Below are 7,096 nucleotides of genomic sequence, written 5' to 3'. Positions count from 1 at the left end.
ACACGGCGACAGAAGCCGAGGCATGATGACAGAAGCCGAAGCACGACGACAGAAGCCAAAGAACCTCGACAAAATCGGAAGCACAGCGACAGAAGCGGAAGAACGACGACAAATTCTGAAACACGAAACATCTGTATTGGAGTGAGTCCCCAAAACAAGTGTCTAAAATCTTGAAACACCTTCCAGGATTCCAGCCCATCTTCTTTACCGGATCCCAAAGACTTTGAATCTTTAGTTTAGAGGAGATTTTTCCAAACTTTGCATCAATGTCCCTATCTTAATTATATGTACAAGTGGAGCCGTGACTTCTCTCCTAACTCCACACTCATAGACATGTTCCAAACCTTACAGCTCAGCATTGTGAGCTACCTTTTTGGGGGGAAATTAGTCATTCTGAGTCAATATTACTTTTGCATTCAAGAAGGCTAAACTGTTATTTTCTTCCGTCTCAAACTTCTTCATCAGCCTCTCTCTGCTTGTGTTTCCAGTTTCCCGTCTCTTCTCTTTCCTGTGGGCCCCCCGTCTCATTATAATTAAGCAGCAGATGCACTGCCCCTGTCCCGTCTGCCGTCCCCGTGTTCACTTTGTGTGCACTTGTGTCCTTGCGTGCGCTTGTCGTCTTTCCACCCAGCTTGCTCTCACCATGTGCTTGTTTGAAACCATATTGCACCCAGGACGGTCGCAGTCTTCCATATGGAGGATGGAACCGGGAGGGACAGAAATGAGCTTAAAAACAGGTAGTGTGGCTAAATCATGCGGACCAGCCAAATCTATACTCAAACTAGGCTCAGCGTGTGCGTTTGGAGTGTGTGTGCAGACTGAAGTGGAGCGGAGGCTGAGAGGTTGCCTCCGATTGCATCAGCTGACAGTCAACAGATGGAATCAGATAAATACAAACTAATAACTTTGTTGCAGGGTTTTTCAAGACAAACATGTTTACTCAGAGTTTACTCAGAGTCAGAGACGAAAAGTTCAGGTCAACTTTACAATGAAATGCAGAGTTCGTTCGCAAAACAGCGTCAAAGAATGCCGGCATGAGTAGATTTAGCAGCTGCTGGAAAAACTTAACAAAAATAAATCTTTATCTGGAGGTTTTTGAGCGCTAATAGCCTTGAATGATTCCTCACCATGGAGCTGGGGTTACAAAGCACAACCTTTTACTCTCCTCCATCCAGCAGTAATTATCAGCTCGATTCAGCCGTCTGCTGCTTTTTGTCGCATTCAAACACGACAAACGTCTCTCCTTTTCTTATTCCCGTGCTTTCAAACAAACACAAGGCGGCCGGAATGAAAACAGAAATGCACGACGGTTCAAATGTTCCCTAATGGTGCCGGCGAACGCTGAAAGAAAGTTTGTTGAATAAAATAGAGAGTCAAGGTGCTTGTTGCTTTCTTCCTTTTATCTGTTTCCACGAGCGTTTTAATTTGTGTTGCACAAACAGAGATGCATTAATGGCATCTTGGATGTGTGTTTTTTCTATGGCAAAAATAGAGCAGAAACATTGTTTTGAGACGTGAAGCCTCTTTATAATTTTTGTTTTGCCTACGGTCTTTTTTTTATTTTAGCGAACACACTGTTTTCAGTGCAGGGCTTGTGTTGCTACCCAGAGATTTGGCAAATTGCTCAATCCAGGATCTATGTGTGCGTGTGTGTTGCCAGAGCATTACAACATCTGAAACCCTCAGCCAAACACTTCGCTGTAATGAATTCTGCTTTATTGTCTTTCTGTAGGTTTCCCACTTATTTCTGAATAAAAGACCATCCCTCTGAGTGTTCTTTTTTTTTTTCCTCAAAAATTTGACTTTACTGAATAAAGATTTCATGAAAGCTGTGATCTCTGTCGGTCTCCTCCTCTGCCTCTCAACTCCTTCTCCTATGGATCTTTTGATGTGTCTGTGCTCTGGATCAATGGACTGGCTTTCTTCCCTGCAGGATTGTTCACACATCTGCTGCTCAAACAGGCCCAGAAGCAGGTCTGCCGGCATGCATGTGCACACATGCACACACACACACCCGCACAACACGCCAAATGCAAACCGTACAGTGATATATTGACAAGGTCGGGGTTCTGCAGAAGGAAGTCTGACCTCCTGCAAACCAATAACTCAAACTGACCTGAGGGATGTGACTGTAGAAATCAATGGAAACTCTGACTTATTGACATTTCTGAAGATTCCTATATGTGGATGTGATCTTAGCAAAGTGGTTCATATCTATATTGATCATCATATGCATGAGTTTAAATGTGGGATCAATTCCATGTTTGTCTTTTTTTTCTTCACATTTCGCAATGATTCAAAAAAGTGATGACAGTTTAAGAAATGTAGAGAAGTTTGAAATTAGCCCACATTGGATGAACTGACCACATCTATTCTGATGGAAATCATTTTAACATGTTCTTGTAGCATTTTTCTGATGATGGAAGACATGAATAAAGAAGATTAAAATTAAACTAGTATTTCTTTTATTCAAATCATTGTGAATCAAGAGCAGCAGAAAAAAATCTGAATGAAAAAATGTATTTGTGACGGAGGAAATACCCTGGATGGGCCATAAGCTCCCTGCTCTGTAACAAGATGGGAAGAGGGGTGGGGTTGCTCCATGCCAACAATCGGCACACAAGTCAGAGGTGAACCTCTAATGAATTTCTGATGCAATGATTTTTGGATTTTGGCCAAAAATAGTATATTCATAAGTAAAATACCTCTAGGAACACTTTCACAATGGACTGATAGATAGACAGAGTGGGAGATGAGTTCATAGTGTCCTAACGAGTGAGAAAAAGGCCCAAAATATTGCTTTGTATCGACATATAAACCCAATATCCAAAAGAAAACATGTTTTTTCTTGTATGCAGTCCACCAATAATGTCTATTTTCTCACTTATTGATTATTTTTCACTGCTTTCTATCAGTGAAATCCGTTTTTCTTTTTAGCTTTTTCTCTCAAAATGCAATTTAAAGAATCCAAGCACAAATTTGGAACAACATAATATTAAAAAATATATGACATCACTGTAACAATGAGGTCAGTTAGAATTGAACCTCTGAGAATCGGAAGCTCCTGGATAACTTGAATGTGGACATTATGGTGCTAATTTTGATTAAATTCATTGTACCGTGTTTTCTACTCTGAATACGTCAATGAATTTATGTCGTAAACGAGGCATATGAGGCTCGAGAAAAGAGTCAGAGATAAGCCCGTTGGTGTGTGATCACAGTTATTCAAGAACTTGTTTGTGACGTGCTACTTACTAGCTAGGTTAGCATAGTCACAACTAGCTCAACTCCCAAATTTGTTTGGAAAACTTGAAAATACCCAGAATGGTACTGCTAAAAACTTTTTTTTTGTCAAGGAAAAGTGCTTCCCTCCAAAAGAATGATGCTCCCTGTGATTCAGGGGGTCAGTGCAATTACATCTAAACGATTGCTTCCTTTATAAAGGTGCAAAGAGAGGAATCTGCAGTAATTTTGAGAATGTCGTATCACAGACAAAGAGCAGTTAGTTTTGAAGGTAAAAGAGAGTAGAACTACAGTTAAACATGCATTTACATTCACTGAACATGTAAACATCAAGGACCCATGTTCCCCTTTGTGTCACTTCAACACCAAAAAAAAAGCGTCTCTGCCTTGTATCTCTTTTTGTGTATTTCAAAGCTTGCATGACAAATTGTTTCAACAGCTCTGCAACCATTACAGCTGCCCTGCTTAGAGAGTCCTGCCTGCAGGCTCCCCACTGCGCAGCGCAAGAAAATTAAATGTAAAATGGGCTTTTTTAGACTCTCTCACCGCATTACTGTGTTATGTCATTGCTCTAAAGACTGCCTGTGATATTAGGAAAAATATTTTTGAGAATGCTGTTGCTGAGCTTGTTATTCAGTCAAGTGAAAAACTAAGAGCTGCTTTTTGGTGAACCAGCTTTTCACTGCTGCTCCTCTGGCAGTCAGTCACATGTTGGTTATAAAATCTTCCCTTGGTTCCATCTTCCAATGCATTATCTGACAAAAAAAAGAAGTAATTAGAAAAATGATTGTCCGAAAAAAAGTAATACATCAAATAAACAAAACAAAACGTGCACTAATTTGTACTTGAAATTCTCGTATTTTCTACAAAGAAAATAGCGGTATACACTGTAAAAACAGGCCTCGTAAAAATTTGTAAAAAAAAAATAATATATGCCAGTGGGTTAAAAAAATGGTCTTATCAATAATGTTTATTTTAAGGAAAAAGATTTTAAGATTTTCTCAAACTAACATTGTTTTGCTATTAAAAAGTAATACGATTATTTATCTTACAAGACCTTTTTTCTTGAAACAAGGGGCTATTTACTTTCTAAAGATTCAGACTTTGCAGTGTAGAATGAATATATTTCATAAAACTAATATACATTTTTCTCTCCAGACCGGTGGTAATTAGCCTCAGGTGGATGGTTTTAAAAGTGAGCGGAAAATGTGGGCCCCAATTGGGTTTGTCTGGAGTTTCCATGGTGGCCCCACCTGTGTTTGCACACAGGCTTAAGGGCGCCGGTCCATAAGTAGAGGAGCTCGCTAGCACGCCACGCTGTCCATCTGATGTAGCGAGCCAGCCCACTGAGTGCCCACTTAAGCCAATGTGGGGAATCACTGGGGCCACTATGGAAACAAACCCAATTGGGGCCCGCATTTTCTGCCCACTTTTAAACCATATGGGGCCCTCTTGCTCCTGGTGGCTGAGTTGCTCAGAAACGAAATAATTGTTGAACGTGATTCTCCGTTGACGAACAGCAGAATATCTTGATCAGGGGTGTCAAACATATGACCCACAGGCCGTATATGTTCGACACCAAAGATCTAAGTGTAGCTCAAAAGTGGTGGTAATTTTGGAAAGAGTAAAATTGAAGAAGAGTGGACATCGCACTCGAGGTGGAAGAAAGATGATAACTGACAAATATTTATGTTAGTGTTAAAGTCGTTCCTGTTGCTGTGTGAACATAGAAATATATACTGAAAGTATCCCAAAATATCCCATGTTGACCTTGATATTAATGCAATTTTTTTAATTGGAGCCATAAAATCTGAATTGGTTACCTCCACTTTCCATCCTCAGGCCTATTATATATGCATAATCCATATGTAAAAAGCTGACATTTAAACAATTGGCAAAACTCTAACAATAGCTGAGACTCCATGTTTGCACATCCACTTGTTTATGTGACAGCTCTCAGCGCTTCATTTCACACAAAGACTTCACATGATTTATAAGCGAATTGGCAAAAGAACTTGGCAGCCATTGTTATGTCACTTTCTTTACAGCACACGAGTTTGACTGACTTCCTCTGCTGTTGTCCTTGTGTGGCTAAATGCAAAATATTGAAAACAAGTTGATTATTTCAAGATCCACTCCAATGAAAATGATGTTTTTAACATGTTCTTGCAGCATTTTTCTGATGATGGAGGACACGGATAAAAATGAAGATTAAAACTGTTTTTGAGTATTTCTTTATTGAAATGTCTTAATAGATTGGGACCTTCCTATCCTTCTCAGATCACCTCAGTTTGTATAAACTCAGATCTTCAGGTTCTGCTCTATTATTTCTTCCCGCCGTGAGAACCAGGACTCATGGTGAGGCCTCCTTTCAGTATTGTGGTCCTCATCTGTGGAAGTGTTTACCTGAAGATCTGAGAGTTTCTGCCTCTGTGGACATTTTTACAGGAAAATTAAAGACACATCGATACATACGAATATAGATCCACGTACGTCTTTGTTTTCCTTGTCCGAGCTGACATCTGGTTCAACTGTACAGCTGGATAGCTCCGATATCGCTCTCTGTTTTTGTTGCACCCATAATATCAGGTTGGGGGTGTGAGGGTCTGTAAGCTAGCGGGAGAGCATGTAAACAAAGAGATGATGGGAAATGTGTGCAGGCTTACTCTTTGTAACAGTTATTTTCCAACTAGAAAATTAAACAATTTGTTTATTTGAACTAAAAACGGCATGATCCTAATTAAAAGACCGCTTTTAAAACAGATCAAAAGATGATCGAAGTTGGAATATCGGAGCGTTTATGAATATAGAATACGATGTTTTATATCTAATTGTTCTTTTCAGGTGTTTTAACAAAAGACATATCTGCTTGTTGTCTGATCTTCACCATCTCTGCCTTTGATGGAACAATTGTTTGTGGGGTCAGAGTTCACGTCCTTGCTTTTAAAGCCCTCATGAATCTGGGAACAGGACCAGAGAAACGTGGCTTTCTGCTCACAGGAGGACGTAAGGATTCTGCCTTTCATGCAGCGACTCCGCCGAGCGCTCGCGGCCTCGTTGGCCCCGCGCATTTCTGTGCAGCCGAATGTTTGCAGCTTCTTTGAACGATATTCGTTAAAAAAGAATAAAAGAACGGATTCATTTTCTCATCCTTTCAGTGTATCTCTTTTTTGTGAAAACTCTCACCGGTTTTTTCTATTTAGGAGTAAAATGTGTCAAAATGAACACTTTGTACTTTAATGTGTCTTATTGAGGATCTGTTTTTTTTAGGACTCCAAAGATTTCTAAAAGTCCTAGATATTAGCTAATGCAGTCAGACCGCTGACAGCTCGACCCCTTAAAAGACATTTTGCTTGATTAAAGCAATTAAATGGGGGTGGGGCGTTGAGGGGGGTGCACACTTCAAAGTGCTTTGGATGTCATATTTGTTAGAGGCTTGAAAGTCCTGCATGCGAAAGATACCGCGCCCTGTTAATGCCAAGACGGCGTCCACATTTACATACGGGGTTGGTGTTCAGATCTGATTTCTTTCGCCGTTAAAACCTCAGAGCTGTTGTTTTGCAAAATGATATTCATGAAAAGCGGCAAAAAAACAGGGTTTGCTCTCGATCAGAGTAATAATGACCCTGCAGGCAGAGCAGAGCAATTAAAGGAGAGTCCAGGGGAGAGATGAGAACTATTAAAAGCCACAGAGGACCCCCCTTTCCCCCAATTTCACTTTTCCTTTTCTCGGCTAGAAAAGCTCCACACTGATGAAAACATTGCTGCAAATCCTGAAAAAGGCACTAATTACACAGGGGGGCACTGGCGGGGTGGTGGGGGCTGTCCCCTGAGTTTTTAAAGCATTTCTTGT

General features: G+C 40.4%; 1 long non-coding RNA gene across 1 annotated transcript in view; it reads left to right on the top strand.

The window, feature by feature from the left end:
• The window catches only part of LOC118599790, a 23,008-nt gene extending 16,634 nt beyond the window's left edge, over positions 1 to 6,374 (top strand). Inside the window, exon 3 of the long non-coding RNA XR_004949293.1 lies at positions 6,088 to 6,374. This is a non-coding gene — a long non-coding RNA (uncharacterized LOC118599790). The remainder of the gene's footprint in view (positions 1 to 6,087) is intronic.
• Positions 6,375 to 7,096: the final 722 nt, after the last annotated feature.

The sequence above is a fragment of the Oryzias melastigma genome, linkage group LG16, assembly GCF_002922805.2.
Source record: "Oryzias melastigma strain HK-1 linkage group LG16, ASM292280v2, whole genome shotgun sequence".
In the NCBI taxonomy this organism is placed as follows: Eukaryota; Metazoa; Chordata; class Actinopteri; order Beloniformes; family Adrianichthyidae; genus Oryzias; species Oryzias melastigma.
This window is presented reverse-complemented; position numbering and strand designations above follow the sequence as displayed.